This window comes from Phyllostomus discolor, chromosome X (genome assembly GCF_004126475.2).
Source record: "Phyllostomus discolor isolate MPI-MPIP mPhyDis1 chromosome X, mPhyDis1.pri.v3, whole genome shotgun sequence".
Lineage (NCBI taxonomy): Eukaryota > Metazoa > Chordata > Mammalia > Chiroptera > Phyllostomidae > Phyllostomus > Phyllostomus discolor.
Genome location: NC_050198.1, coordinates 46820376 through 46837396, shown reverse-complemented (window position 1 = coordinate 46837396; position 17021 = coordinate 46820376).

The window sequence follows — 17021 nt, the reverse complement described above, 5'->3', positions numbered from 1 at the left end:
AATATTATTTGGGCTTGGGTATGCATTTGGCTCTTAAGTTGCTCATAGCCTAAAAGGAAGGATAATATAGAGATACAAATAAACTATGATACAAAGTGAAATATGATAAAAGCCATAGAAGCAGAGGTCAAAAGAAGGGAAAGCCAAAGAAAGCTGCTTCGAGGTAGTAGCATTTGCACTGGATCTCAAAAGTATGATTTGAAGATAACAGAAATGGGTGAAAGGCATTTTAATATATAGAAGTAGGACAACTGAAATCAAATTATTTGGGCTGGACAGTGTATGAGGAACACCAAGTGGTTTAGTTCATATGAAGCAGGGAGAATGGGAGGAAGGGCAATAGAAAGAATCTTTGGGTCAAATCCTGGAAGTCTCTCAATGCCAGGATAAGGTTGTTTAGATTCTGACATCGAAAGTGACCCATACCAGGCAACTGAGCAGAGGTGCTATGATCAGAACTGCAAATTCAACATTGCACATAAACTTTCTTATATAAGGTATTTAGGCAACTCATACTTCAGTAGCAGGTTTAAGAACATGATTAACCAAGCTCTAAAGATCCAATGTTCAAAATTACTAGAAATAAGGAACGTATTTTCTTTTTATATATATTATTTTATTGTTGTTCAATTACAATTTTCTGCATTTACCCCCTACCACTCCCCACCACCAAGCAACCCTCACCTTCCTCCCCAGATTCCACCCCTCTTTGGTTTTCTCCATGTGTCCTTTATAATTGTTCCTGAAAACACTTCCCCCCTCTCCCCTCATTATCCCCTCCCAACTCCCCTCCGATTACTGTCAGATTATTCTTAATTTCAATGTTTCTGGTTATATTTTGATTGCTTGTTTGTTTTGTTGATTAGGTTCCACTTAAAGGTGAGATCAAATGACATTTATCTTTTACCACCTCTCTTATTTCACTTAGCATGATGCCCTTCAGTTCTGTCCATGCTTTCACAAAGGGTAAGAGGTCTTTCTTTTTTTCTGCTGCCTAGTATTCCATTCTGTATATGTACCATATTTTTTAAATCAATTTATTTACTGATGGGCAATTAGGTTTCTTCCAGCTCTTGGCTATTGTAAATTATGCTGCTATGAACAATGGGGTGCATAGGTTCTTATGAATTGATGTTTCAGGGTTCTTAACATATAATCTCAACAGTGGAATTGTTGGGTCAAAAAGCAATTCCATTTTTAGTTCCTTGTGGAAATTCTATAATGTTTTCCATAGTGGCTGCACCAGTATGTATTCTGACCAACAGTGTACCTGGTTTCCCTTTTCTCTACATGATATCCAACACTTGTTGTTTGTTGCTTTGTTTTTGATGGCCATTGTCTCTGGTGTGAAGTAGTATCTCATTGTGGTTTTAATGTATATCTCTCTGATGGCTAGTGATGCTGAGCATCTTTTCATATGCCTCTGGGCCCTCTGTATGTCCTCCCTGGAGAAGTATTTGATTAGGTCTTTTGCCCATTCTTAATTGGGTTGTTTGTCTTCCTAGGGTGCAGTCATATGAGTTCTTTATATATTTTAGAGATCAAACTCTTTTCTGAGGTATCATTGGCAAATATGTTTTACCATACATTTGGTTCTCTTTTCATTTTAATGCTCTTTTCTTTAGCTGTGAAAGATTATATTGTGATGAGGTCCTATTTGTTTATTATTTTCTTTATGCCCCTTGTTCTATGGGATATATTGGTGAAAATATTGCTGCATAGAATATCTGAGGCTTTCCTGCCTATTTTTTGCTCTAGGACTTTTATGGTGCCATGCCTTACATTTAAGTTTTTTATCCACCTTGAATTTATTTTTGTATATGGTGTAAGCTGGTGATACAGTTTTTTGTGTTTTTTTTTTTTTTTTTTTTTTTACATGTAGCTGTCCAGGTCTCCCAACATCATTTGTTGAAGAAGCTATTTTTATTTGACTTTGTGCTTCTGCTCAAGTTGTCAAATATTAATTGACCACAGAGACTTGGGTTTATTTCTGGACTCTCTATTCTGTTCCATTGGTCTATGTGTCTACTTTCATACCAGTGCCAGGGTGTTTTGATTACTGTGGCTTTGTAATACAGTTTAATGTCAGGTATTGTCATCCCTCATACTTTGTTCTTCTTTATCAAAATTGCTGCAGTTATTTGGAATCATTTATGGTTCCATGTAAATTTTTGAAATGTTTTTCTATATCTGTTTAATATGTCATCAGTACTTTAGTAAAGATAACATTGAATCTATAAATGGCCTGCGTAATATGTACATTTTGATGATGTTAATTCTTCCAATCCATGAATATGGTACATACTTCCATTTGTTTGTGTCTTCCTTAATTTCTTTCTCCCATGTTATGTAGTTTTCTGAGTATAGGTCTTTACTACCTTGGTTAGATTTACTCCCAGGAACTTTATATTTCTTGTTGCTATATCAAATGGGATTTTTTTTCTGATTTGTTAAACTCAAAAACACTCAAAGCCATGGAGATTGAATAATATGTTATAAAACAATAAATGGGTCAAGAATGAGATCAAGGAAGAAATCAGAAAGTTTCTGGAAACAAATGAAAATGAACTCACAACAATCCAAAACTTATGGGACACAGTGGAAACATTCCTGAGAAGGAAGTTCATAGCATTACAGCCCTACTTAAGAAAAATAGAAACATTTCAAATAAATAACCTAACCCTACACCTACAAGAACTGGAGGAACAACAATAAAGACATCGCTGAGCAAGTAGAAGGAAAGAAACAACCAAGATCTGAGCAGAATTAAATGACATAGAGATGACAAGAACTATCTTAAGGATCAATAAATCCAGGAGCTGATTGTTTGACAAGATAAAATTGACAAATGTTTAAGCAGACTCATCAAGAGAAAAAGAGGGAGGGCGCAAATAAACACAATCAGAAATGAAAGAGGAGAGATTACAACTTATACCCCAGAAATGCAAAGGATTGTAAGAAATTACTATGAAGAACTATATGCCAACAAATTTGAAAACTTAGGTGGAATGGACACATTTCTAGAAAAATATAATCTTCCAAAGCCCAATGAAGAAAAACCAGAAAGCCTGAACTGACCAATAAGAGGTGATAAAACTGAAATGATAATAATAATAATAATAAAAATATCCCAACACACAAAAGCTCTGGGCTGGATGGTTTCACAAGAGAATTCAACAGAGCATTTAAGGAAGAGCTAAACCTTATACTTTACAGACTATTCAAAAAAATCCAAGAAGATGGGAGACTCTCAAACTCCTTTTATGAAGCCAGCATCATCCTAATACTAAAACCAGATAAAGACATAGCAAAGAAAGAAAACTCCAGGCCAATATTGCTAATGAACATAGACGCTAAAATCCTCAACAAAATATTGGCAAACTGCACCCAGAAATGCATTAAAAAGGTCATACACCATGACCAAGTTGGACTCATCCCAAGGACTCAAGGATGGTACAATATTCAGAAATCAAAAAGCATAATACATCACATAAACAAAATGAAAGACAAAAATCACATGATCAGATCAATAGATGTGGAAAAAGCATTGGATAAGGTACAGTGCTCATTTATGATAAAAAACACTGAGCAAAGTGGGAATAGATGGAGCATTTCTCAACATAATAAAGGCCATATACAAGAGACATACAGCCAACATCATACTCAATGGGAAAATACTAAAAGCTTTCCCCCTAAGACTGGGGACAAGGCAAGGAGGCCCACTTTCACCACTTCTATTCAATACAGTATTGGAAGTCCTAGCCACAGCAATCAGACAAGAAAAAGAAATAAAAGCCATCCAAATTGTGAAGGAGGAAGTAAAACTGCCATTGTTTGCAGATGACATGATAGTGTACATAGAAAATCCTAGACTCTATCAAAAAACTACTTGAACTAATACATGGATTTGGCAAACCAGTAGGATACAAAGTCAATATTCAGAAATCAAGGGCATTTTTAGGCATAGATTTTCAAATGCAATGTTTCCCAAACTTGTGTGCCCACAAGAATCATTCAGTCTGCTAGTAAAGAGAAAGGGAGTGGGGGAGAGAGAGAGAGAGAGAGAGAGAGAGAGAGAGAGAGAGAGAGAGAGAGAGAGAGAGAGATTGATTTATTTCTGGACCACTGCCAAGCTTCTCTGCCTGATAAGCTATATTTTTTTTTAGGAAGCACTACTGGTGATTTTTATAATCAAGCAAGTTTCTGAAACATTGGTCCAATTGAAAGTAGAGAAGAAAACAGTAGTGGTTGCATAAGAATCCAACATTTGCATTTGCTCACCCATTCATCTATTTAGAAAACTAAAGTATTGAGTACTTTGCATGCCTTGCACTCTGCTAAGAACTGGAAATCCAACAGTGAGCAAGACAAATGCCTGCTTTCTTAAAGTTTACATCCTACTAAGAAAAAATAAAAATAGGAATTATATAATCAGTTCTTTACAGTTATATGGAATGATATTGAACATTTTACTATGTCATTAAGGTACATACTGGGGAGATATGACTTCCTTAGGGGTGCCTGAAGGCTTATTTGAGGAAATAAATTTTAAGCTGGTGTGTGAATGACGAATAGGCTTTAGCTAGGAGACAAGATGCAAAAGATCACTCCAGGAAGAAGGTAAGATCTCTGGCATTGGCCTGAATGGAGAGAGTAAATTAAAATCTTAGAAACTTTCATTGAAAGTTGGCTACAGAAAGATGTTAAACAGTCAACATTAGCTATAGCCCACAAAGGTAACAAACTGATATATGCCTAGTTGATGCATGTGCCAAATAGACAGGACTCAGACCTTGGCATGAGTCCCAGATTAGACTTCTTAACTTCCCCGGCCTTGTGACCTTTCCCAAGAAACCAATATGCTTCAATAACAAGGGGACAATATTCTATTATCTTGCTCACATTTCTTAGTTGAACATTTTAAGGCAGTATAGCATAGTGGGGAAAGTGTGTGGGTTTAGAGCCAGCAGATAAATAAAATTGGGCTCTATCACTAAGATTTTAGGCAAGTCACTTAATCTCATTAACCTTGACTTTCCAAAATATTATAGATGTCATTTTGTTGACAGACTCATAAATAACATCCTTCATTATGAGTTCGCCTAAGTTTCCCTCATGATTATATATAAGCTCTGCATTTTTGACTGAAGTATTTTCAGACAGATGCTACATTGTCATTCTGCCCTGTCAGGTGGTACACGATGTTTATCTGTCAGCCTAAGGTAATACTAAATTTTGTCACTTGATTAATATGATATCTGTCCTGACTTTCTGTTATGCAGTAATTTCATTCTTCTTCATAAAGAATAAGTATTTTAGGGGAGATATTTTGTAACTATGTGAAATCCCATACTTCATCCTATTCTCACCCACTAGTTTTAGCATCTGCTGTTAAACTTCTATTGTAAAAGAGAGCTTCCTTTTTTCTCCATTTATATATTCATTTAATTACATCTGGATGGATCCATGGATTTCTATCTTAAGTGGGTTATAATCCATTACTTGCGTAATTGTAGATGCAGTTATTTCTCAAAGCATCTCTGGCTCCTTTTTATTGAACAGTGCACAGTACTCAGAAACCAATACCAGGACATTAAGTGTGCCTATTGCTAGCAGGGTACCACTGCTTCCAGGACTGCTTAATGAACAGAGTTAGGGGATTTTTGTGTGTATGGGGGTGAGCATGTGCGTAGGTATGATAGATACACAATCACATATATACATATACACACATTTACATCTATATTTATTTCAAATAAATATAGATGTATATATATATATGTTTAATATATAATAAATATATATGTTGAAATACATATGTCTTAAAATAATTATATATGTTAAATATGTCACACATATGTATGTGTGTGTGTGTGTGTGTTAAATAGTGAGCTCACTTAAATACCTCTAATTTGCACCCAACATCTTAGGACTCAGTCTAGGTTTACTTCTTTACATGTTTATAACTGTCTTCTTGAACAGTAAAAAACTGGCTGGCTTTGTCTTCAACATAGTTACTTAATTCCTCAAAATATTTACTTGATTTATTTATTAATTTGCTTGATCTTCCTGTATATATCGTATCTTTCATCCCTGCTGGGCCTCTGCACAACTTGTAAATTCTTATTGAATGGACCTCAGTTACTACTGGAGTGCATTCCCATTATGTTCAGGTTTGTCTAATTGCTTTTTGACAAAGAAGGAAAAAGGGAGAGAATAAGAAAGGAAGAAAGAATGGGGGGATTTTATAAATGTAATTTAAGGTTACTTGAGAGGGTCATAGAGCACAGTTATAGTAAAGTCACATATTAATCAAGAATATAGTTACAAAAAATAAATATGGGCTGTTCAGAACTGCCACAGCCCCGTCACATCTCCCTATGAAATGCATACACTGAAAAAAAAAAAAAAAGAATATAGTTACAGAGCCAGTCTAAAGTGAAAATCAAACATAGTCAAATAAACACTTGATGATCTTTTCAGATGGTATCATCTTGAAAATTTGTATACCGTCTCTCAACAAGTCCAGAGCAACTTATTTTTTTTCAGATTTGGATCATAGCTTTGTATCTTTTTTGTTGTTGTTTCTGAGCACCAGAATACATGGTTTGGCTTCAATATGAGTCATATTGTCTAAAAATCAAACATACCATGGTCATATCTTCAATCCTTTTACAGTATTTGGAGACTGAGTCCAACAAAGGGTCTAGAGTTTCAGTTCATACTCACTTCTGGACATAAACTGTTTTAGATAAAATTGTGAGCCAAATTGCTCAAAGAACTTATTTTTTCTGCATTATTCCAGGTTCTACTGACTCCTAATTATGTTTTTAAAATAAGTATTTATTTACTAAACACTTGCTGAGCTACTGCTATGTGTCAGGCAATATTGTAAATGTAGGAGATACACAGGTAAACAAAACAAACAAAAGTTTGTAACCACATGGAACTTTAATTGCAGTGGGGGATACAGACAATAAACAAAGCATTTGTAATGTGGAAGATGGTGATAAGTGCTATGGAGAGAAATAAAGAAAGTAACATGGAATGACTGGTTGGCTACTTTGAATTAGCTTCTTGCAGATTGTGTCTCTGAACAGCTCTCACATAAGCTGAAATTTTAATGAAAACATGTTGTCAATCAACCAAAGGCCATGGTGAAGCATGCTGCGAGAGAACAGAGTAAATGTACTAAAGGAGGAGCTTGAGGTGTTCTAGGGAAAAAAAAAAGAGACCTGTAAGGCAAAGAAGAACAGGGTATGAGGGGATGGGGATGGGATGAGAAAAGGTAAATACAAGAGCACTAGGCAACAGGAAAGGGAATGAGCACAGCACAAAATGCTGATATGCCAACTCCCACCATTTTTCCTGGGGCCTGAGGCATCTGCTAAAGCAGCAGTCCTTAAATTTAACATATATCAGAATCCCCTGGGGGAGCTTGAAAAAACACAGATTGCTGTGTTTCAACCCCATAGTTTCTGATTCAGTGGGTCTGAGTTGAATTCTGAGAGTATGCAATTTAACAAGTTCCCAAATGATGTTGATGATACTGTCCAGGTACTACACTGTGCAAACCACCACACCAAGTTCTTAACTACTCAAACTGAGATATATGTACTCCTGGTGGGTCATCAAATACACAGAAAAAAATATAATTAAGATGGATTTACTGAATGACTTCTTGTATAAAGGATAACATTAAATAATAGCAAAGGTGTTTCTATAGAGGACTAAGATAATAGGCCCCAGGTACATTTTTTGAAAAAGCAGGTTTAAAAGGCACAGTTCTAGGCAACCCTTCTTTTAAAAAAATATTGATTTACTTTTAGAGGGGAAGAGATGGAGAAAAAGAGGGAGAGAAACATCAATGTGTGATTGCCTCTCCTGCACTTGCTCCTGGAAACCTGGCCTGCAACCTAGGCATGTGCCCTAGATTGGTAATCAAACTAGCTACCCCTTGCTCTGCAGGCTGGCACTCAATCCACTGAACCACACCAGCCAAGGCTAGGTGACCTTTCTTAGGCATCAGGTAATGGTGAATGCATTTTTTATGGTTCAGTGGATGGCATAACTTTTAGCTGGGGTGAATTACTATGAACAGTAATTGAGGAAATCCACCCTTCAAGTCCTGTGAAATATGAGGTTGAGTGGTAGAAGAAGCACGCCTAAAGGATTTAGGAGTTTATTCTCATTATGTAGAAGAGATAAGGAGAGCATGCACCAGAGGGGCAATGGACAACCAGTAACTACTACAAAGCAAGGCCATGTTAAGTAAAAGATGAGAGATTGGGAAATAAATGCAGATGTAGCTAAGGCAGGAGTACTTTTATTGTATCCTTCAAACTCTGTTTACTAAAAAATGCACACACTTTACTGTTTGAAGCTACAATAAACATGAACAGTTGAACATAAAAGAACAGAAACTTTTATTTCAGCAAGGTAAGTATTAACTGAGATAAATTTCCATCTCATTTAGGGTAAAAGGCAAGGTATTCCCAATGGCCTACAAAATTCCTTCATGAATGGTCCCCCCCTTTACCTCTCTGACCACCATCCTTCACGTTGTTCCTCAAAAATATGAAACACACTCCTGCCTCAGGCATTTCTCAGTTGCTTTACCTTTGCCTGAACCTTCTTTAAGATATTATCATGGCTCTGTCTCAGTCTTCTTAGTGGAGCCTTTCTTGACCATACTATTTAAAATTGTAACCCTTCAGTTCAGTTATCCCCACTTCCACCTTTACTTTTCCCCATGACATTTAATACCTACTAGTGTGCTATATAATACATTCATTTTGTTTGTCACCCCACCTGAAATTTTGTTCACTTGTATATCCCTAGCACCTAAGACAGTGACTTGAACACAAATATTGGCCTGAGGTATGAGGAATTTCACAAATTGAGACTATTGAAGTCATTATTTGGAAAATTTTTAAAGAAAAAATATAATTCTGCTTCTTAGATTATAGATATATAATAGGCTTCTCACACTACTCTTGTCTTATCATCACTATTTATGAAACTGGTTCAAAACAGATTCTGACAGCCCTTGCTGGTGAGACTCAGTGGATTGAGCACCAGCCTGTGAATCAGGGGGTTGCAGGCTTGATTTCCAGTCAGGGTACATGCCTGGGTTGAGGGCCAGGTCCCCAGTGGGTGGGGGAGCATGAGAGGCAACCATGCATTGATGTCTCTCTCTCTCTCTCTCCCTCCTTCCCTCCCTCCCTATGTTCTCCTGTCTAAAAGTAAAGAAAAAAAATCTTTAAAAAAGACTCTGATGATTATGCTGGCATTGTAGAAATGGGAAATGAGAAATAGAAATAATGGAGATATATTATTAATCAACCATTAAGACTTACTCACTCTATCAGGCAGAATGGATTAGGCTGTGCTACAATAACAGAAAACCTCCAAAAACTGGATTCTATCAACAAAGGTCAATTTCTCCTTCAAGCTTTTTGTCCATTACTTTTTGGTAGGAGTGAAGGGCTATATCTATGTCCATGTAGTCACTCAGGGACCCAAGCTAAAAGAGGGTCTACCATTTTAAAATCCCTTCATATCAAAATGAAGGTTTAGGGTTTGCCACAGCAAAGGAAGAGAGCATGGAGAGTCACAAGTCTCTAAAATGCTTCCACAAAAAAGTGAAACATATCACTTTTGCTTACTTTTCATTGTCCTAATAAAGTCATATGTCCATGGTTAAATTCAAGGTGGACCAGAATCAGAGTATTAGTGAAACTAATATACCCACAAAATGTATCATCTCATCTCTGTGTCAAATCCTGTGCTAGGCATTAGGTATGGACATGTGAAAGAATCCATCCTTAATCTTAGAAACTCATAGGCTAGGATAAAAGACAGATAGGCAATATTAAATAATAAGTATGATAATAACTGAATGTGGGAGGTGGGTGATGGGTAGGGCAGGGGAGAGTAATGGGGAAAAAACAGGAAAAACTGTAATTAACAATGAAGAAGATGAAAAAAAAAAAACAAAACAAACCCTTCTGTCCCTGAGCTTCAAATCAGCAAATATAAGTATCTGAACTGAGAAGTCATAGACAATAGTGTGTAAGTGTACAGGCTGCAATCAGACTTTTTTGATACAAATCCTGGGTCTACTCTGTATGTGATCCTGGACAAGTGTACCTCAGAGCCCTCATCTTTAAAATGGATCCCTGCCTGGTGTGGTTCAGTGGGTTGAGCACTGGCCTTAGAACAAAAGACCACCAGTTAAAATCCTGGTCAGGGCACATGCCTTGGTTGTGGGCCAGATCACAGATTGGGGGTGTGTCAAAGGCAACTGATAGATATCATTTCCCTCCCTTCCCCCCTCTTTAAAAAATCAATAAAATCTTAAAAAATACAATGAAAGTAAAAATTATATGTAACTGGCTGAGTACTTGTGAGTTAAATAGCATAATCTATATAAAGTGTTGCACAGTGAGTGTTCAATAAATCTTCGCTCTTGTGCAGTAACTCCATTTCAATATGAATATCTCAAGTTTAACAATATAGTAATAATATTGGCTTGGTCAAAAAGTCCCTTTGTTTTTTTTTTTTTTTTTTTCTGTAAGATGGCTCTAGTAACACTTAGTTGTTTTTTAAAATAACATTTCATTGATTATGTTATTACAATTGTCCAATTCCCCCCACCTTTGTTCACCTCTTCTCTGAACACCCCCTTCCACATGCATTCCACCCCCCTTGGTTCATGCCTGTGTGGCATGCATGTAATTTCTTTGGCTTCTACATTTCTTATACTATTCTTAACCTTTCCATATTTTGTACCTAACATTTATGCTGCTTATTCTCTGTACCTTTTACCCCATTCTTCCTCCCTGCTGATAACCCTCCATGTGATCTCTATTTCTGTAATTATGTTCTTGTTCCAGTTTGGGGGGGGCTTTTTTTTTAGGTTCAGTCATTGATAGTCGTGAGTTTGTTGTCATTTTACTGTTCATAGTTTTGATCATATTCTTTTTCATAAATAAATCCCTTTAACATTTCATATAATAAGGGCTTGGTGATGCTGAGCTCCTTTAACTTGATGTTGTCTGGGAAACACTTTATTTGTCCTTCCATTGTAAATGATAGCTTTGTTGGATAGAATAATCTTGAATGTAGGTTCTTGGCTTTCATGACTTTGAATACTTCTTTCCAGCCCCTTCTTGACTGCAAGGTTTCTTTTGAGAAAATATCTGACAACCTTATGGGAACTCCTTTATAGATAATTGTCTCCTTTTTTTTTCTTGCTGCTTTTAACATTCTCTCCTTATATTTAACCTTGGGAAATGTGATTATGATGTTCCTTTGAGTGTGCTTCCTTGGGTCCAACTTCTTACGGACTCTATGAGCTTCCCATACTGCCTTGAAGTCTATTAACTTTGTCAGATTGGGGAAGTTCCCCTTCATTATGTTTTCAAGTAAGTGTTCAATTTCTTGCTCTTCCTCTTCTCCTTCTGGAACTCCTATGGTTCAAGTGATGGAAGAATTAAAGTCTCAGAGGTTCATAAGCCTCCCCTGATTTTATTTTTTGAATTGTTGTTTCTTCACTCTGTTCTGGTTGAATGTTTAATTTTTCTTTCTGGTCCAGTTTCCTTCCCGTCACTGTTAGTCCCTTATACATTTCCCTTGATTTCACTTTTCCTAGCCTTCACTTTTTCCTCCATTTTGCAAGCACATTCAACCATTTCTATGAGTATCCTGATTACCAGTGTTTTGAACTGTGCATCTGATAGGCTGGCTATCTCTTCATTGTTTAGTTGTATTTTTTCTGGGGCTTTGATGTGTTCTTTCATTTGGGCCATTTTTTGTGTCTTCATGCCTGTTCTATAGTAAGGGGTGGAGCTTTAGGTATTGGCCAGAGCCTGGCAACCCAAGTCACTGTGTTGTGAGGCTGTCAGTAGGGTAGGGGTCCAAGGGGGAACAGTGCCACCTGCTCAGCTCTCTGCCAACTTTCAGTCACTTCCTCCACTACCCACTAGCAAATTGGGCCTTTCTGGTGCTGATTCCCAGGTGGGTGGTTTTATACTCAGTCTAGGATGCTGTGGGTCTCTCCAAAGAACTCTCCTGTGAGACTGGGAGCTTCTTCTACCACCTCAACCCCAACAGGTTTTTTCAATCAGAGGTTTTGAGGCTTTATTTCCCTGCACTGGAAGCCTGGGCTGCATAGTTCATCTTGCTCCCCAGTTGTTCCTCCCAGTTTATTCGCATGCAAATGTGGAACCACCTGCTCTGCCAGCTGCCCCTCACCACAGTCCTCCAGCTGTTGCCTTGCCAGGAGTCCTCTCAGCCCAGCTCCCCATCTCCACCCCTCATACCAGTCTGGATGAATGTTTCTTCTTTAATTCCTTGGTTTTTGGACTTCCATACAGTTCAAATTTCTGTCAGCTCTGGTTGTTGTTGAATACACACACACACACACACACACACACACACACACATATATATATATAGTTGTTGTCCTTTTCATTGTGTGAGGAGACACTGTCTTTTTCATGCAAAAAATGTGTTAGATTTTATTGTGACACCTATTATATCAGCATGCATTAAAAAATCAAAACTGGTGAATTTTTGTGTAGCCATTTTAATATTGAGGATAGAAGAAAATATGCACCATTTTCATCACATTATGCTTTATCATTTCAAGAAAAGTAAAAATGGTCATGGCTGGTGTGGCTTAGTGTATTGAGCACTGGCCTGAAAACAAAAAGGTCACCAGTTCGGTTTCAATTCTGGACACATGCTTGGGTTGCAAGCTGGGTCTATGGTGGGGGAGACAGGCAAGAGGCAACTACACATTGATATTTCACTCCCTCCCTTTCTCACTTCCTTCCCCTTTGTCTAAAAATAAACAAATAAAATATTTTTTAAATGAAAGGTTATAATACAAATGAAATGCCAAAAAATTTATTTGTGCCACGTATGGAGAAGGAACTGTGATTGACTAAACATGTCAAAAGTGGTTTGCAAAATTTCATGCTGGAGATTTCTCACTGCATGATGCTGCATGATCAGGTAAACTTGTTGAGGTTGATGGTGATCAACTCAAAACATCAGTTGAAAACAATCAATATTATACCACATGGAAAATAGCCAACATACTCAATATATCCAAATCAATCAAGTTATTGGTGACAGTTTAAAAAAAAAAACTTTTATTTTATGGAAAGGAACTAAATAGACTTTTTGGCCAACCCAATATATATTATAGGCAGTAGTATATCCAATATATCATACATAAATTATATATGCAATATTACTGCACATAATATTATAACAATGTACAGTTATACATGATAATGTACAATAATATTTTTCAAACTTAATTCTCCAGTGTTCTCCATTTCAATTAGTTGTTCTCATGCAAAACTTAGCATATGACTTTAGAAGACAAAGTCTAAACTTAGTCCTTAAAAATTTTCTCCTCTCTAACATTTTATCTCATCTCCTGCCCTTCTCCCACATCATACTTATGTTTCAGTCATATAGAAATAATGGAAATTCTTTGCATATGGTATGTGTAATAAATACCTACCAGTGCCAGCCCAGACATAGTTTGCTAGGAACTCTTCTCACTCTTCATGGGTTTGTACCTGAGAAATTATGTTTCTGTTCACGATCCTGACACCTAGTTATGGTATACTGGATTAGGGGTACACATTGACCTCAATAGGACCAGTCACATTTTTTCCTCTGGGGGCACTCCTAAATGAGGTTATAAATTCAAATAGCCATTTTTTTTACTATGGATATGCTGAATTATTCATAGCTGGTTAAGACTTGGAGGGAAGGAGGGAAGGAAGGAGGAAGTGATGGAGACAGAGACTAAAATCAACTCTTGAAAAATTTTAGAGATGAGAAGTATAAAACAGAAATCCTTCTAGTGTTTTGATTCCAAAATGAATCCTTGAGACACATTTTTAAATATTTCAATAAATTATTTTTATTTGCTTAAGTAAGATCAAGTTAGTTTTATCACCCTAGAAAAGTCTTCTGTAATTTTCTTGGGCGGACCAATGCACTTTTTTGTTGGGAACTGCCCTGCCTGGTTTCAGGAGCTGTAACCCACTCCCCACACCATGGCTAAGGCTGAGTGAGTTACCTTGGGACCACAAGCCACTAAGGAGTCAAAGATTATCTTCATGGCAGGGGTGCCACCTCTACTCCTTTTATTTCACCCTGCCTAGCCCCCATCGCTTGATTGGTTAGCCAATGATGGGTAAGGTTCCTCAAGGAAGGGATGATCTAAGACAGGCATGATCGTGGGGGACCCAGGGAAGGACTTGGGGAGCAATAGAAAAAGGGGGTGGTGGACCCTCACCCTTCAGCCTTGACATAACCTGAGTCTTCATTCTGTCTGCAAGATGTCTCCTAATTCTTGGCTGCCTTATTTCCCCTTCCTGGCTTAAGCCTAAAACAATGCTGGAGGTGGGTGCTGTCCTGTGCTGGAAAGGGTGGGTTCCCTAGGGCCATCAGGCCTAAGAAAGAATGTATAAAATCCTATGAAACCTACTTTGCTAATACCTTCAATTTAAATAATAAGGGACCAAGCAGGAAATGAGTTTGTTCCCCAACGCTTTATGGCCCTTTAACTATCTGACCCTGACTCAGAATAAGCCCTCAGAGTTGTTTGAATGCTATCTATTGTTTAATCACTTCTGCCTGACAATGACTGATGAGCTTTTTTCCTGTGAAAATTGAACCCGATAAAAGCTTGTCAAGGCAAGGGTTGGGGCGCTCTCCTCTTGAGAAGGTTGCTGAGGTGCTCCAAGGCTTTTTCTCCTCTTGAAAGAGAAGCTGTGCCATCCCTTGTCCTCCACAGGACTCGGTAGTCCATGTGAATTTGCCTTGTGCCTCATTCACAATGCTGAGGATGCCAGGAGCCGGGATCCATGTCACCTTTTTATTATTATGTTCTGTCTATATTTTCATTACAACAGCATTTTATAAAATGTAGGTTCTGGCCAAGATGGAGGTGTAAGCAGAAATGTTTTGTCTCCTCACACAACCAAAAGAAAGATAACAACCAATTAAAAATATAACAAGAACTGCCAGAAAATCATTTCAACAGAAGTGCAATGACCAAGGAGTTAAAGAAAAAATTCATCCAGTCTGGTTCACCAAGACAACGAAATATGGTCCAAATGAAAGAATAGATCAAAACTCAATAAAAAGAAGAAAGTGATGGGGAGATAGACAATGTATCTGATGCAGAGTTCAAAACACTGATAATCAGGATACTCACAGAACTGATTGAGCTCAACTGCAAAATGAAGGAAGAAATGAAGGCTACACAAAGTGAAGTAAAGGAAAATATACAGGAAACCAACAAGCAAAAAAAAAAAAAAAAAGAAAACCAGGACTCAAATCAACACTTTGGAACAAAAGGAAGAAAGAAGCACCCAACTGGAACAGAACAAAGAAACACGCATGCAAAAAAAAAAAAAAATGAGGAGAGGCTTAGGAACATATGGGGTAACTTTAAGCATTCCAATATCCAAATCATGGGAGGGGACAGAAGTAGAAGAGGCAAAGCAATATATTGACATTTTATTTAAAAAATAATAAAAGAAAACTCCCCCAATCTGGTGGATGAAATAGACTTTCATAATGTCCAGGAAGCTCAGAGAGTCCCAAAGATATTAGACCCAGTGAGGAACACACCAAGACACGTGTTAATCAAGATTAAAGGTAAGGAGAGAATCTTAAAAGCACCAAGAAGAAAGGAAACAGTTACCTAAAAAGGAGTTCCCATAAGACAATAAGCTGATTTCTCAAAAGAGACCTTGTGGGCAAGGAGGTGCTGGAAAGAAATATTCAAAGTCATGAAAGTCCAGGACCTACAAACAAGATTATTCTGTCTAGCAGAGTTAACATTTAGAATGGAAGGACAGATAAAGTGCTTCTCAGATAAGGTAAAGTTAAAGGAGCTCATCATCACCAAGCACTTATAATATGAATTGTTAAAGGGACTTAGCTAAGAAATAGAAGATCAAAAACTATGAACAGTAAAATGACAACAAACACAACTATCAACGACTGAACCTAAAAACAAAAACAAAAACTAAGCAAACAACTAGAACAGGAACAGAGTCACAGACTTTAGGTCATAAGGAGGGTTATCAGTGGGGAGAAGGAGGGGAAGAATGGGGGAAAGATACAGGGATTTAGAAGCATAAAAGGTAGGCACAAAATAGACAGGGAGAGGTTAAGAATAGTATAGATAATGGAGAAGCCAAAGAACTTGTATATACAACCCATGAACATGAACTAAGGGTGTTGGAAATTCTGGAGGGTGGGGTGGGGCAGTACATGGAGGAGGGCAACAACAGGGAGAAGAAATTGTGACAATCTGTATCATAATAAATAAAATATACTTACAAAAAGAACAGCATTTCACTTATATTTTGGGCTTTAATTCCATATGCTTATCTTCCTTTCTGCACTGTAAGAGCTTTGAGAATAAAAGTATTGTCTTTCATCTCTGTTTCACATAGTGTCTGTCAAAAGGAAGCACCTTAGAGGGGTGCATGACTGTTACCAGATCAATTAACATAGCTTTGTCTACAGAGGCTATTTAGGCTTAGTTCTTTTTTTAAAGATTTTTATTTATTTATTTTTAGAGAGGGAAGGGAGAGAGAAAGAGAGAGAGAGAGAGAGAGAAACATCAATGTGTGGTTGCTGGGGGCTGTGGCCTGCAAGCTAGGCATGTGCCCTGACTGGGATTCAAACCTGCGACACTTTGCTTCGCAGCCGGCACTCAATCCACTGAGCTATGCCAGCCAGGGCCAGGCTTAGTTCTAATAGATGTGAATAATGAATAGATGCCAAGAAGGAAAGGAAAGAACCCTTATCTTGTTTAAGAAAATAAATTTGTTACTTTTACCCCTTGGGCATTTCTCTTGACTTAACTGCAGTAAAATCACTTTGTCCCTTTGTATCAAACTTAGGTGTGTTCTCCAGTGAGGAAGAAGGAGAGAGACACTTGTCCTAATAATAGCATTCCTATTTAG